The sequence below is a fragment of the Phyllobates terribilis genome, unplaced genomic scaffold (assembly GCF_046119375.1).
Source record: "Phyllobates terribilis strain yellow unplaced genomic scaffold, ASM4611937v1 Scaffold_3__8_contigs__length_932513732, whole genome shotgun sequence".
In the NCBI taxonomy this organism is placed as follows: domain Eukaryota; kingdom Metazoa; phylum Chordata; class Amphibia; order Anura; family Dendrobatidae; genus Phyllobates; species Phyllobates terribilis.
Window position 1 is genome coordinate 551141536 of NW_027362763.1, and position 17419 is coordinate 551158954.

A 17419-nucleotide genomic window follows, 5' to 3' on the forward strand; every position below is an offset into this window, starting at 1 on the left:
AGAAAATTCTGCTGCTGGAATATCCTTTCCATATGTGTGATTGAGTTTTTGATTTCTGCAGTAGGTGCATGGATTTCTGCAAGCCCTAGTCAGATGATTGTGACCGTTCAAGGTCTTTTTAGCCACAGTTTACCATGTAGCCAATACCAGCTTTTTTATCTATAAGAGATAACTGCGTTTATGACTCGTTGGAATATTGAAAACGTATTAGTAGTAGCTAAGAAGATGATGAGGGTGTCGGTTACAGAACCTGTATAAACGGCGCTGTTGAAAGATATTTCTGTACTTGGTATATTATTCTCTCTATGTTGGGGTAAATGTTTTTGAAGCTAGCATTAAGCAACTTCTTTGTGACTTTATGCCATCTAAACCATAAGTAGTCTTGTACTGAAAGAAGTGCTTAGTCACTGGAGACTTCTGTTTATACTGGCAGATTTGCAGTGTGAAATTGGAATTGCACCAAGATGTCCTTAGTTAGGTGACTGCCATCGTATTTAACCTCTCAAAACACCAAGGTAAGAAGAAGCATTTGGAGCATATTTGAAACCACCTGAAATAGTGACTTAGACCCTCTTCAGGAAATACACTGTGATACGCATTTACTTAGGCACACTGGTGCTTCTTTACATTAATTCATCTGCAGTAGTTTCAGCCCCTGATTAATTAAACAGTTTGTGACAGAATTCAGTCATAAAACTTTTTGAGGTGTTACCAAATTACAAGTTACAAAAAGTTTGCGACTTTAAGGCTACGTTCCCACGATGAGCTTTTGGTGAGATTTTGTCGCTGAGTATTTTTGCTGCGTCCAGTCCGCAGCGTCTTACAGCTCCAGCAGAGTAGATGGGATTTATAGAAATCTCCTGCCCACTGGGCTTTTTTACTCAGCGTAAACTGACCTGCTGTATGCGTTTCAAATCCACAACATGTCAATTTCTATTGCGGGTTCGCTGAGTTTTCTGTGCATAATTTCCCCATAGACTTGCATTAGCAGCGGAAATGCTGGAGGTAAAAAACCCACATGCATGTATAGTGTGTTTTCCACAGCGGAAACGCATCAAAAACGCATGTAATCCACACCTAAGTATATCAAAAAAATGTTGTCAAAGCAAATACCAGGAAGTATCACAAAGAAAGCAGCTTTATTTAAAGCATGACATACCAAGAAAAGACAAAAACAGCAACGTCAAAAACGCGATAAAGATGCATGTAAAAAAACGCACACGAAAACGCAATAAAAAATGCAATTAACCAAATTTACAGTTTTTTGTCTGGTATATCTGACCATAAACCGCTCTGCTTTGCTATTTTTACCGTCAAATTTGTTAGAACTCTGCCAGAAACCTGATGGACACCTATATATTTCAGTTCTAATTGTAATCGTATAAAGCCTACTTGGTCGAGTGTCAGTATAATACGCCTCCTGCGCAATTGCCGAAGGAGATGTGTATATTCATATGTATAGTTTTATTTTCAGAATTTTGTACTAACTTCCTCATTATGTTGGGTCAAGCAAGGGGAATCACTTCAGTTACTTGCTTAGGTTTCAGTTCTTGGGAACTCCCTACCCAGATAAGATGAGAACACAATACAATAAACATATTTGAGAAGTAACTTAGATGTTTACTGGGCGAGTTTTGTTTTGACTCATTCTGAAGTCATGTCTGGTAAAGGTCTGAAAAAGATACCGACCTCTCATTATAGTTGTAACTGATTACTAGGGGTACAAAGCTTATATTTTATATCTAGGGTCAAAGTTAAGCATGATTGTCAAAGTCAATGGTAGAAAATCTAGAACACTTGTTAAATAATTTTTCTACTACCTAAAGAGCAAAGTTATCTAGAAAATATCCATATACTGACTATACTTTCAGGTATCATTTCTATAGTTTGTAACTTGAGAAATGCACTCTAAAGTATCCAACTAACGTTTCTTATAGACAGCAGGACGGCTTAGTTGTTGACACTGTTGCTTAAAATCTATGAGGAGTTTGTATGCTCTCCCTATGTATGTTTGTTTGTATGCTCTCCCTGTGTTTGTGTGGGTTTCCTCTGGTCTTGTTCTCCCTGTGTTTGTGTGGGTTTCCTCTGGTCTTGTTCTCCCTGTGTTTGTGTGGGTTTCCTTCTGGTTCCTTCCACACTCCAAAGACACACTGATGGGGAATTTAGATTGTGAGCCCCAATGGGGACAGTGATGATTTGTAAGGTGCTTCAGAATATGATGGTGGCATATATATAAGAAATGTTATATGTGTATGATATATATATATATACATGTGTATATATATATATATATATATATATATACATGTGTATATATATATATATATATATATATGATTGCAAGTCATATCTTACTACTTATGGCAGCTACGTTTTACCCTTGTGTTTTACTACTTTTTCACTGTTTCATATTTTAATCACAATATCCTTGCTTGCCCATGCACTGATATTCTGGTGACTATTCTGCAACCAACCTGAAAAGGCAGATCTGCAGAGGAATGGCAATCTGAGGTTGGGTTTACAGTAATACAGTGCTCTTCGTCGCCGACCACGTATTTATGCATGTCTGAAAAAGACAAATACTGCCAGGAGTGAGGCCAGACTGTGTCCACAGTGACTCCATCAGCTTCCCTCAAATGAATGGCTATGTCGGGTCCTGTCTGGTTTCCCTATGGAGTACAGTTTTTCGAGGATTCTGATTGAAACTTCAATGTAGTGTACTGTATTAATGTGAACCTAGCCCGAGTAAATATTGTACATTAATGGAGGAAAACATTGAATATTTTTTTGTAAATTACGAATTCTGTATCCAAAATGATAGGAGTTTAAATCAAAGTTTTATTTTCCCTTACACAAGCTTCCTTTTTTTTAACTTTCTTCTTCTGTTAGATACCCTCCTTTTTACAGTAGCTTTTTCATATAGTTTAAAACAATTTATCTGTATACTGAGCTCCCTGATTTACTTTTTAGTGCCATGCTTGTTTCCATAACACTGTGGTTTTCCAAGGACACAAACTTGTATTTTAAGGGCATGTGCCAGACCAGTTCCTCTCCCCCCTCTGCTCATATTGATTATAGTATTTTATAGTAAGATACATCTTGTGTTGTTTCTTTGGAACAGTGACAAGACAAAGTATGTGACTTCAACAATGACAAACTGCAGAAGAACAGATGTATAATTTACTGTTTTAATACACCTATTACAGTACCTGTTTTCAATGGTATTTAATTCATCCATCCGTTTCTGTGCTGTCTGATAAGTGTGAACAGAGTCATATTCTCTAGCAACATTTTTCAATGGTATTTAATTCATCCATCCGTTTGTGTGCTGTCTGATAAGTGTGAACAGAGTCATATTCTCTAGCAACATTTTTCAATGGTATTTAATTCCTTGGTCCTGTGTATTTTTGGTTTTTCTTGTCCTGTTTCTATCTTAAAATGTTCAAAGCCTTCTATTCACTGTTTTATGGCCTCTGTGTTTATCTTACATAGCATTGCTTGCTCTAGCCCTGTGCTAATTGGCTAATTACTCAGTATGACCAATTGGTGCTGGTCTATAGCAGACATTTCATTTCATATATATTCAGCTCTGGCTCAGGATAGCACGCGTGCTGGGTCACGCGTGCAATAGATTTTAAGTGCAATCTTTTAAAGTGCAGTTATACAATGGCAGTTGGGCAGGAGACAGGTAAGGTGCATAAGACATTCATACAAACATGCTTCTCGGTCAGTCATATTGCATTATGCATTTGTCTTAACAATCTGCTTTTTATTTGTTTCCACTTCTGCTTTCTCACAACTCACCCGCCCTTCAACACATTCTGTGCACTCACTCTATATCGGCCCCTCCCTTCTCCCCTCTCCCATGAATAACTCTGAGGCTCTACTGACATTCCTCACCCACTGCAAACTATCCTCTACCTCCATACAGCACTCAAAACGTTCATACAAATCATTAGACCACCTGCTCTTTCTCTTCTTTCTCCTTTTACTAGTCGCAGGCGACATCTCCCCCAACCCTGGGCCCCCCTCCACTAGCATACATTACTCTCCTCCAGCTGCATATAGAAACCCTGCTAATCTTATTAACGTTCAGTGCATGCCCTCCCCTATCGATTTCCATTGTGCTCTCTGGAACGCACTGTCTGTGTGTAACAAACTAACTTACATCCATGATTTTTTCCTCTCTAATTCCCTTAACCTTCTGGCTATCACAGAAACCTGGATTCAGCAGCCAGACACCACTGCTGCTGCTGCTCTCTCGTTTGGTGGGCTGAAATTTTCACATACCGCCAGACCTGGCAACAGACAGGGTGGAGGTGTTGATCTGCTCCTTTCCTCACAATGTGCTTTCCAGGTCATCCCCCCGGTTCCCTCACTTTTGTTTCCTTCCTTTGAAGTCCACACCGTCAGACTCTTTAAACCCTTCTCCCTGCGAGTGGCAGTTGTGTATCGCCCTCCAGGCTCCTCCCGCCAGTTCTTGGATCACTTTGCCACCTGGCTTCCTCACTTTCTATCCTCTGACATCCCCACCCTCATCATGGGCGACTTTAACATCCCCATCGATGATCCCCTCTCCCAATCTGCTTCTCATCTACTTTCTCTAACCTCTTCATTCCGTCTCTCACAGTTTACTAATTCTCCTATCCTTGAAGACGGGTATACTCTGGACCTGTTTTTTTCCAGTCTCTGCTCGCTGGATGACTTTACCAACTCCCCTCTCCTGCTCTCGGACCACAACCTTCTTTCCTTCTCTGTTAAGAATTGTCTCCTCACCCGGGACACCCCCACTTACCACACTTATAGGAACACATGTACCATTAATACCCAGCAGCTTATGGACAATCTCCACACATCTTTAGCTCCCATCTCCTCCCTCTCCTGTCCAGACTTAGCATTGTCACACTACAATAATACACTGAAGAGTGCCCTAGACGAAGCGGCTCCTTCTACTCGCAGAAAGACCCGACACAGACAACGGCAGCCCTGGCACACGATGAAAACACGTTTTCTTCAACGTTGCTCAAGGTGTGCTGAGCGTCAGTGGAGAAGTTCTCTTTTAGCAGAGGACTTCATCCACTATAAATTCATGCTCAAAACCTATAACTTTGCCCTTCATCTGGCTAAACAATCCTACTTCACCACCCTCATCACGTCAATGTCCAACAATCCAAAACGACTTTTCGAAACCTTAAACTCCCTCCTGAAACCTAAAGCACAGGCCCCCACCACCAACCTCAGCGGGGAGGATTTGGCCTCTTATTTCTTTGAAAAAATCAACCACATCCATCAGGACATCTCAGCCCAATCTCCTCAGTGCCTGGATCCCCTTCCCTGCCACACTTCAAGCTCCCTTGCCATCTTTGAGCCTGTCACAGAAGAAGAAGTTACCCAGCTCCTCGCTTCTTCTCGGCCTACAACCTGCAACAGTGACCCCATTCCTTCACATCTCCTGCAGTCCCTCTCACCGGTGGTCACCACTCACCTGACTAAAATATTTAACCTCTCTCTTTCTTCAGGTATCTTTCCCTCCTCATTTAAACATGCCTTCATAACCCCTTTACTTAAAAAGCCATCCCTGGACCAGAACTGCCCTGCTAACTACAGACCTATCTCTAATCTTCCTTTCATCTCTAAACTCCTGGAACGCTTGGTCCACTCCCGTCTAATCCGCTATCTCTCAGATAACTCTCTCCTCGACCCTCTACAGTCTGGTTTCCGCTATTTACACTCCACTGAAACTGCCCTCACTAAAGTCTCTAATGATCTACTAACAGCCAAATCCAAAGGTCACTGCTCCCTCCTCATTCTCCTAGATCTCTCTGCAGCATTTGACACTGTGGATCACCAGCTCCTCCTCACTATGCTCCGCTCCATTGGCCTCAAGGACACCGTTCTCTCCTGGTTCTCCTCCTATCTCTCTGACTGCTCCTTCACTGTATCTTTTGCCGGCTCCTCTTCCCCTCCTCATCCCCTTACTATCGGGGTTCCGCAGGGCTCAGTCCTAGGCCCCCTCCTCTTCTCTCTATACACTGCCCCTATTGGACAAACAATCAGCAGATTTGGGTTCCAGTATCATCTCTATGCTGACGACACCCAATTATACACTTCTTCCCCTGACATCACCCCTACCCTAATACAAAATACCAAGGATTGTTTGTCTGCTGTGTCTAGCATCATGTCCTCCCTCTATCTTAAACTGAATCTCTCCAAAACTGAACTTCTTGTGTTTCCCCCCTCTACTAACCTAACTCTACCTAACATCGAAATTACCTTGGAGGGTTCAACCATAACTCCCAAGCAGCACGCCCGCTGCCTTGGGGTCATATTCGACACTAACCTTTCCTTTACTCCCTTTATCCGATCACTCACTCGCTCTTGTCACCTGCATCTTAAAAACATCTCCAGAATCCGATCTTTTCTCACTTTTGAAACTGCTAAAACTCTTACTGTCGCTCTTATTCACTCTCGTCTGGACTACTGCAACTCTCTCCTGATCGGTCTCCCTCTTACCAAAATTTACCCTCTCCAATCTGTCCTGAATGCGGCAGCCAGGGTCGTATTTCTGACCAGCCGCTTCACCGATGCCTCCACCTTGTGCCAGTCATTACACTGGTTACCTATTCGCTGCAGGGTCCACTATAAACTCATTGCTCTCACCCACAAAGCTCTCCACAGTTCTGCACCACCTTATATCTCCTCTCTCATCTCAGTCTATCGTCCTACATGTGCCCTTCGTTCCACAAATGACCTAAGACTAACATCCCCCATAATCCGAACCTCGCACCTCCGTCTCCAAGACTTCTCTCGTGCTGCACCAGTTCTCTGGAATGCTCTACCCCAGACGATCCGATTGATGCCTAGCCCCGATGTCTTCAAGCGCGCTTTAAAAACCCATCTCTTTAAACAAGCCTACCACCTCAAATACCCAGTAAACTAACTTTCCCCTGTTCCCTCCTAAATACTATTCAGAATCTGCCCCCTACTGTTCATCTGTCTCTATACCCTCCATGCACACGATAACTGCAACTCGGTAATTGAGTATTGCACTCGAACATACAGGCTGATGACTGGATCATACAGCTTTATATGGTAATCCCGACTTATTATAATTGCCAGACCTGAAATAACAAGCACTTTCCACCTATTGTGTCCCCCCATTTCCTTGTAGAATGTAAGCTTGCGAGCAGGGACCTCACTCCTGATGTAACTGTTAAACTGTCTCACCTTGTATTGAATTTATTGTTTGTACATGTCCCCGCTTAATTGTAAAGTGCTGCGGAATATGTTGGCGCTATATAAATAAAAATTATTATTATTATTATTACCTGTTAGTGTCTATTACATTGCACGTAAAAAGTAGTCTTCACATGTGATAGAAACCTACCAATATAAAACAAGTCTGTAATTCTTGCAAAATTGCCTGCAATAAACAGTGATCAATAGGGGGTGAAAAGTGACACATTGAGTCACCTTGCTTTAAAAAAAATGAAACAAAGTTCACAAAAAGAATAATAAAGGAAATGAATAAAGCTATTTCGTGTATATAAAAAATGTGAAAGATGTATCTTATAGACTGATGTATGATTGCATGATGGTATAGCCCTCCGGCTGCACTGCTGAGAAATTAAGATGTCAGTATGTTCCATTTTAATCTTGTTTAGGCTGTATTTAGACATTGTGGCAACAATGCTTTTTTGGTAACGGTTAAGCTGCAGCATTTTGTGAACCATTTTTGAAAATCGTGGCAAAACTGTGCAGTTTTGTCCCAATCGCAGTAGAGAAAAAAAATTATTGAATGTTGTAGTGAAAAACTTGGGGTACATGATCTATACATATGGCAAGGATCAAATGAATGTAAAGTACTATTTTTCAATAAACTGAGAGTATGTTCTTCTATGAAAGGTGACAATCCCTTTAAATGTTTTATCTTAAAACAGTGGACAGTGCTGGATTTACAGCTACATTGCTCAGTAATGCTGTATAATGCCACCTATGCTACTGCTGCTTCTTCTGAACTTGTGGTACATACAGACAGGAGAGTAGGGATCCCTCATGTCTATGTCTGTTATATATAAGACAAAATGGAGCTAAAGATGGGCTCGATACACGCTACCAAGGAGGTGATAATTCGAGGGAGGTAAAGTATAGAATATTTATTGAACTACGCGTTTCGAAGTCAATCAGACTCTATCAGGTATATACCTGATGAAGGAGTCTGATCGACTCTGTACTGTGTAGTTCAATAAATATTCTATACTTTACCCCCCTCGAATCATCACCTCCTTGGTAGCGTTTCTCCAGCCCGTCTTTTGCTCTATATTGTCAGTTCACAGTTCCGATGCTCACCGGCCCAGGAATCAGCAGGCACAGCTGCAGCCAACGGGGGAACCACACAGGCGATTCTCAGCGTTGTGCCTGCTTTGCACAACAAAATCAGGTGAGTGTAACAACTCACATCTATTATCACACCAGTGGGTGATCTACACTAGGAGCGCCTTCTATTCTTTTTTCTGCTATACATAAGAGACATCATAGCATCTAGTGTCCATCCACTTGCTCAAAGAAAACAAAAAATAAGAGCTAGAGCCTGCAGAGGGGAAAACTGGGGAATCATGCCTGTTGCGTCTTGCCCTCAACTGTTGACTTAGAGTCAGAAAAGTCCCATATACATGAGGGAATTGGCCAATCCCGCTGAAATCATTAGTGTTGGGTGACTTTTTTTTTCTAATATGTGTATTGGAACCTCAAACCTTTGGATGTGTGACTACACGTGACCATGTTTAAATATAAAATTCAGATATGAATACAGAGTTACCACATTCAACACCTTTTATTTATTATTGCGGTAGTTTCCTTTACAGAAGCATTCCCATGAAGATTTTTTTTACTAAACCTGTGTATATGTGTATTTATTGTACTGTGTGTGTTAATATACTCAGCTATCACTGTCTTCTCCGGTACCCAGCGCCATTCCACTCCTGCTCTCGTCACGTCACGACACTTCAGACTCTCCGGCTCAATCTGTGCTCTATCCGTGAGCCATAAGTCTCTTTTACAACGCATAGCACCTCGTTCTGACACTTCATAGGCTTACAATGTAAAAGCCACTTCTGGGTGACCAAAACACAGTGTGATCCAGAGAGTCTGAAGAGCGGTGACGTCACTGAGAGCAGGAGCAGAACGGTGCTGGATCCCGAAGAAGGCCGCGATAAGAGAGTATATTATCATATACACACTACAGTACATAAACATACATACAGATTTATAAAAAAAAATCTTCACGGGAGTGCTTCTTTAAGCTTGCTGTGCTGCAATAAAACACGAAAAATGTCAAAGGGGCTGGGGGATACTCTTGATAGATGCTATATGTCTGTCTGTCGAATAAAGTAGGCTAGGTAATAGTAAATTACAATAAAATGTGCTTCTGTAGTGTTTCTGGAAAGGTACAAATTTTTGGGTTTCCAATAGAAAAAAACGTGGCTTTCACATATTTTAATTTTATTATCAGAACTGCTATTTCCTGTAGAAGCAGACGCTGTCTATAGACCAGTTGTGGCTAAAATTCTGCAAATTCTATTTTGACTGTAGATTATTTATAGCTGTGGTTCAGCTGGGGTCTTTATGGTCAAGAAGTAGTCACTGCAGGGAAGAACACTTCTTGATCTCTCTGATGTTTGTAGCTTTTGTCAGGACCAACTTATACAGATAATCTGCCATATCGAGCACTGATCTGATATGGAGTTGTCATTGGCAGTACGTGTGAACGAACAAACAAGAGTTCAAACAATCGTTTATGTTCATACAGTTTCATTATGGCGGCAGTTCATAAGCTGTAGGCTCATAGCTAGTGATGATCGAACGTGTTCTATTAACCCCTTCGGTGCTCGTCGAGTATTTTGCCGTGCTCGGCATTTATTTGAATGTTGCCGTGCCTGCAAGTGTCACGGCGGCTTGACAGCTGTGACACATGCAGAGATTGCCTGTCAGACAGGCAATCTCTGCATGTGGCACAGCTGTCAAACAGCCGTGACACTTTCAGTTGCGGTGACATTGAAAGAAATGCCGAGCACGGCAAAATACTTGGCGAGCACCCGAGCGTGCTCGCCAAAGGGGTTAATAGAACACGTTCGATCATCACTACTCATAGCCCATTAATAGATGAGAGTCTCTGGACTGTGGTTGTACTTTACAGCCCTGTGATAGGTACACATTAGATGACTGTTGGCCAAACTGTACTTTGGCCAATCATTCGGCCGACAGCCGACTCTTTCATACACAAGAGCACAAAGCACTCCTGTGTTCTCTATGAGAATGCCTCTGGCTGACATGTTGGCCAGCAGCTTATCTATGGAAGACCAATGCAATCGGCAGTCCGAAGTCAAACATGCCCGATCATCATCTCGCAGGACAATCAGTTGACCTTCCCTCCCATACACATTAGACTGTAAGCTGAACTAGTCGATATGGGCAGGTTCAGCTGACAGTTGAATTTGTATGGGATCTTTAGTAAGTTAGGGTATTGTAATTTAAGCTATTCATTTATATATTTTAGAAAAAGGCAGCATGGTGGATTGATATAGAAGTATTGGTAGACTGTCCGTACTTGTACTTGAATGACAGCAGGAGGTTTAGGTCTTAGCAGTTTAAGAGCGTAGTGCTACTTATTGATTACCTTTTTTTAACTAACGTGGTTGACTTATTATCTATTGTTATCTAGTGTATGATTGGATTATATATGTTTTTCCATGGGACTCAACTCTTTCTGTACGCCTTGTCCTTGTAATATAATAACTGATAGCTCTGTTTGCATTGTGGGATTGAACTGTGTGATCACACTTCCCTCCTTTTTAGCCCATGTTTGCTTATCCAATAATAATAATATATATTTCTGCCAAGTAACATGTTCATTTCTAGTTTTTCAGTTTTTTTTTTTATGAATATCGAGTAAATTGAAGTTTTCTTTATGGTTTGCTGGAATCACTTGCTGAGTATACTTTTTGTATGGGTGACATATTTCGTAAAGAGGTTGTTCACTAGCCTACCTCACTTACTGGTTTTGCCAGAATTGCTTAAGGATAATGCCCCTAAAGACCCACATATCCTTTTTATTGCCAAGTTTCATGTTGTTTTATGTTTTTTGGGTGGCACGGTGGCTCAGTGGTTAGCACTGCAGCGCTGGGGTCCTGGGTTCAAATCCCACCAAGGACAACATCTGCAAGGAGTTTGTATGTTCTTCCCCTTGTTTGTGTGGGTTTCCTCCGGGTTCTCCGGTTTCCTCCCACACTCCAAAGACATACTGATAGGGAATGTAGATTGTGAGCCCCAATGGGGACAGTGCCCATAATGTCTGTAAAGCGCTGTGCAATTAATGGCGCTATATAAGTAGGCATAATAACGTGAACAGAGCCTTAGTTATGAGGGTCTCAGATCAGACCATCGGCTTGTATTGCTCCGTAGGTGACTTCGGCTATACTTGTTGTAGCCACAGGTACAGGTTCCGTAAATGGAAACATGAAGCAAGTTTACCAACAGATTGGAGAGGTGACTAGGCTGAAGTACAATATGTCTCTTTATGAGAGTAGTGCGGTTATTGCTGAGGAATGTGCTTTCCCTGCTAACAATGGTGTAATTATCTGCTGTATCTTTATTGCTTCATCCAAGGGGCAATGACTGGAAAATCCCTAATCTATTGCATAACCCCAAGTAAACACAAGGCTCATGGTAGAAGTTAGCAGGCAGGGCACTCCCCTCGCTTCTGTTGGCTTCTGATCTGACTTTTGGACATTTCTTAATTACTTTTAAAAGTTTAAAGTGAAACCACCAGATAAATTGGGCTTTCTGGATTCTGTATACTTTCCGCAATAAAGTTGTTTAAAATGTGCTAATAAAATGTCAGTGTCTGTTAGTTTAGGAAATCTCTAACTCTACAATCATTCACATACTCCGTTTCTAGGCAATAATTCATGATTATTGTACAATTGCATTGATGACAACTGTAATTTAGCAACATTGAAGAGAGAAACTCTTGTACTACATGAATATAGGCTTTGGCTTAACTTCTTATTATTATGTTTTATTTGTACCAGTTATTAGTTTGGTGCATCAACATATTGTTACTGGTAATTTTTCCTTATATGAATGAACCTTCGAACTTTCCATTGCCGCTGACTCCACATATTTGCCTATTTGCATTAACCAAATTTACATGGAGCTTCCATATAGGGATAAGTAGTATCTCCTGATCAAGAGGGTTAAAATTAACCTATTTATTAAACTGTTTCACCTAAAATCAGAGGTTGGGTAGGGTTCATGCCGACGACTGTATTTTCTGACTCGTCCCCATGTTAGTCTATGGGACGTGCATATGTCCAATTTTTTCCTTTCACAGTTTCTGTCCAAGGAAAAAATCGCAGCATGCACAATTTGCATCCAATATTCTGATTGCACTTGTAAATGTGTCCATGGAAAACATGAGACTGCACTCAGATGACATCAGAGTACGGTGCGATTTTCACGGACTGGCAGAATGAAGAATATGGAGACATTTTTTCTTTCTTCTCCAATTCTGAGAAAATTAGATCACACTCTGATCAAAGTTTGATCAGCATAATCAGCCCTATTCTCTCGCATGAGAGAATATACGTTGGTGTGATCCCAGCCTTATTCCGACCACTTTAAACATGAATGTCAGCAGGTTCTTCCACCCAAAATCTATTTTTTTACCCTCATTACCTAAATTTGAATAACCCTAGTGCATAGAGGAATGTGTCCAAGTAACCTTAATACATTGCACTTTAATGGACAGCTACAGTGGGGCTCAAAAGTTTACATACCCCGGCAGAATTTTTCCTTCCTTGGCCTTGTTTCAGAGAATATGAATGATAACAAAAACTTTTTCTCCACTCGTGGTTATTGGTTGGGTGAAGCCATTTATTGTCAAACTACTGTGTTTTCTCTTTTTAAATCTTAATGACAACCAAAAACATCCAAATGACCCTGATCAAAAGTTCACATACCCCAGTTCTTAATACCGTGTATTGCCCCCTTTAACATCAATGACAGCTTGAAGTCTTTTGTGGCAGTTGTGGATGAGGTTCTTTATTTTCTCAGATGGTAAAGCTGCCCATTCTAATTGGCAAAAAGCCTCCAGTTCCTGTAAATTCCTGGGCTGTCTAGCATGAACTGCTCGCTTAAGATCTCCCCAGAGTGGCTCAATGATATTGAGGTCAGAAGACTGAGATGGCCACTCCAGAACCTTCACTTTGTTCTGCTGTAGCCAATGACAGGTCGACTTGGCCTTGTGTTTTGGATCGTTGTCATGTTGGAACGTCCAAGTACATCCCATGCGCATCTTCCGGGCTGATGAGTGCAAATTTCCCTCCAGTATTTGCGTATAACGTGCTGCATTCATCTTTCCTTCAACTTTTACCAAGTTTCCTGTGCCTTTGTAGCTCACACATCCCTCCGTGCTTTACTGTAGGAATGGTGTTCCTTTCATCATAGGCCTTGTTGACCTCTCTCCAAATGTAATGTTTATGGTTGTGGCCAAAATGTTCAATTTTGGTCACATCACTCCAAATTATCTTGTTCCAGAAGTTTTGAGGCTTGTCTCTGTGCTGTTTGGCGTATTGTAGGCGAGATACTTTGCGGCATTTGCGCAGTAATGGCTTTCTTCTGGCGACTCGACCATGGAGCCCATTTTTCTTCAAGTGCCTCCTTAGTGTGCATCTTGAAAAAACCACACCGCTAGTTTTCAGAGAATCCTGAATTTCAGCTGATGTTATTTGTGGGTTTTTCTTTGCATCCCGAACAATTTTCCTGACAGTTGTGGCTGAAATTTCTGTTGGTGTACCTGACCGTGGCTTGGTTTTTACAGAGCCCCTGATTTTCCATTTGAATGCTGCTGACTGGCATTATCAATTTCTTTAGATATTTTTTTGTATCCCTTTCCTGTGTTATACCGTTCAACTACCTTTTCCCGTAGATCCGTTGACAGTTCTTTTGCTTTCCCCATGACTCATGATCCAGAAACGTCAGTGGCTGGATGAAAGATGCAAGAGTCTGTCTAGATCCCAGAAACTCACTCAGCTTTTATGCACACACACTGATTACAAGCAAACAGGTCACAGGTGAGGTTACCTTTAGTAGCCATTCTAACTCATTTGTGTCAAATTCTGTGCATGTTAACAGGCCAAAATCACAAGGGTATGTGAACTTTTGATCAGGGTCATTTGGATGTTTTTTGTTGTCATTAAGCTTTAAAAAGAGAAAACACAGTAGTTTGACAATAAATGGATTCACCCAACCAATAACCATGAGTGGAGAAAAAGTTTTTTGTTATGATTCATATACTCTGAAACAAGGCCAAGAAAGGAAAAATTCTGCCGGGGTATGTAAACTTTTGAGCACAACTGTATATAATATCCTTTAAAATAAATTCCTCAAATTACCATTGGAATTAAGGAAAACACAGGTTTTGTGTCTTTACCAACAGATGGAACCAAACCCAATCATTTTTAGCTATGCATTATGTACTACAAGTAGTAATTTAACATAGGGAATGAAATTGAAATTAATTTTAACATAGAATTTCTATTAGAGAGTGTGCCACATGCACAATATTTATTGTATGAATTGGTCGGTGCTTCTTTCATTGCCGGCAGTTTTATGCTATCCTGGTGGGGAACATCACATATTAAGTTGCACACTGACGAACATACTATTGGTAAAACAAGGTTGTGTAGACGCTTCCATATATTCTCTCTAGTGTACATGGTGCATTCAGTCAATCACCGGTATATATTTACTTTCCAGCTGCCTGGACATTTCTTGGAAATATAAAGAAGGGTTCCCTAGAATTCACAGATGGTTGAGGTTATGACCTCCAAGACTTGTAACCTACTTGGATATCTTGACGCTGAGGAGTATTTCACCTAAAGCGTAAGTACATTTTATTAAAACTAATCTAAAACAATCTTAAAAATAGAGAGGACTTATTAATATTATTATTCAGGAGCAGAGGAAATGAGTTTTCATGTTGGGATCACAAGGAATCGCAGTGTTTTATGAACTTTGGAAGTTTGCAGACCTAAAATCTAAGACAAACCAACAAAAACAGTCTAGGTAATTCCTGTCTTCGGGTTGACACTCCTTTCTCACTATATGGAAAACAGCATTGTATGTACCATAAAATGGTGCCGACAAAAATTACAGCTCTCTACACAAAAAACAAATTCACATAACAGTCCTTTGACGAAAAAAATACAAAAATTAGGGATATCAAAATATGGTGATACAAACCCCCACGTTTTTTGTTTTTTTTTTTTACAGATTTTTGATTTTTCCTACCACCTAACGAAAAATAAAACTATATCAGTTTGGTATCATCATACTTGCATTGATCTGAAGAATCATGTTGCCAGGTCATTTTCACTTCTCAATGAAAACCGTAAAAGTAAAACTTAGAAGACAACGGCGGACTTGCCTTATTTTTTTCACCGTTTCACCACACTTGAAATGTATATCCTGTCTTCCAGTGCATTGTATGGTAAAGTTGACTATGTCATTCAGAACCACAAATCATCCTGCAAAAAAAAAACAAGCCCTCTTACGGCTGTGTAGATGGGAAAATAAAAACGTTACGGCTCTTGGAAGAAGGGAAGGAAAAACCCGAAAGCGGTAAAATGAAAATTGGCTGCTGTGGGAAGGGATTTCATATGCATAATGACACATTAGTATTATGCCTATATGTCAGACCAAACGTCAGTGGCAATATTGTGGGTATCTACTAAAGTCCTGCAATTTAAAGAGGACCATCTCCGGGCAAAAAGTAGCCAGTGTTTGCTCTTATTTTATTCCCACTGCTTCCTGAGTATTCTAGGTTTTTGTTTTTTCCAAATGTGCCGTGCAGTTCCTGAAATATTAATTTAGTTCTAATTTTTATGGTAATTACCAAAGAGGCGGGGCTCACGGGGTAGTAATAATAATGCAGAGCAACCTAAAGAGACATCCCCAGAGGATCCTGTGAGCCACGCCCTCTTGGTAAAGACTGAAAAAATGTGCACTAAATAAAAAGGCCGATATACTCTACAACCAAAAAAACTGAATACTTAGGGGAGCAGCAGGAATAAAATAAGAGCAAAAACTGTCCACTTCTGAGCTGGTGACAGGTTTTCTGTAACTTCACATAGGCACGGCTGTTTTTCACTGGGAAGAGATCTATTCTTAGAATGGACTTCTAGTAAATAATCCTTGAAGCTACATAGGTTTTAAGTAATCTAGGGGGTGGTGCACAAGTCGTAGTGAGGCTGATACTCCAGGCTGCCTATGCTGAACACATGGCTGGTATACCTTTGTAGTTCTCGCACAGTATGGTGGACAGTCCTACATGGTGGAGTATCAGTTCTTGTAAGCAGACCCTGATACATGACATCAAAGGCTCTAGTAACGGGAGCTACATCTGTCCTGTAGTTCTGCTTAAATAGTTTTATACTCTTGGGTGACTAGTAAAGTTTTTGCTTTTCTTTGTAGCTGAATTTTACAGTTGAATGGGCTGTCAGTCATGTTACTGTGATGAGACTGTGAAATGTAGATTCCATTGTGAGCCATGTATAATGGTGTTATGATATGGAGCACAAGAAGCATTCCCAGGTGGGATTATCATCTGCTAAAATAGGAATATAACAGCTTGTATGTTACAATTGTGCTGTGTAGAGAACGGAGACTTCTTTTTTTTAAACGTTAATTATTGTCTTTTTAGTTTTACCTGTTTTGTGTCATAAAGGATTTCTGGAAGTCTTACCAGATTGTAAAGTATTGCCTGTAGTGCAACCAAGGAATTTCTTTGTATCCGTCACGTAGTACATATTAATGTCATACGGAATAAATAGACATACTCTATTCTATGAAGAATGATATTTACTACACTACCAGGCTCTTCCTGTTGCACATTTGCTAATTGTGGCTGTGAAATCAATGGTAACATAACCAAGTAGACAAATAATAGATATTAATGTAACACTGTAGTTCCGAAGTCAATGGCAGAGAGTTTTTATAACACTTTAATTTTTATTCATCCAGATATGAAACATTTCTCATATCATAATTAGAAGTATTTCTATTTTCTTGCTTCGACTCTCCTTGAAGGACATAATACAAGATTATAGAACATGGGGTGGTTGAGAAGTTGAGTGATGATTTCTTGACTTGGAGTCATCTGAGTATATTACAAAAGTTTTTTAAAGGGGTATCCTCAAGTTTGGAAGTTATACCCTATCCATTGGATATAGTATAACTTCCCGAACACTGGGGGTTTGATTGCTGGGACCCCCACCAATCCTGAAAACCATAGTTCTGGTGAGCCCCGTGTGAATGGAGTGGTTGTCGATCATAGGCACTAGTGCTCCATTCTATCTTA

General features: G+C 40.6%; 1 protein-coding gene across 2 annotated transcripts in view; it reads left to right on the plus strand.

Annotated features, from left to right (window-relative positions):
* The window catches only part of HIVEP2 (HIVEP zinc finger 2), a 234336-nt gene that overhangs the window by 40098 nt on the left and 176819 nt on the right, over nt 1-17419 (plus strand). For both annotated transcript variants that reach the window (XM_073671380.1, XM_073671381.1), the window contains exon 2: nt 14818-14943. The gene's annotated coding sequence lies outside the window, so the exon portion shown is untranslated. The remainder of the gene's footprint in view (nt 1-14817; nt 14944-17419) is intronic.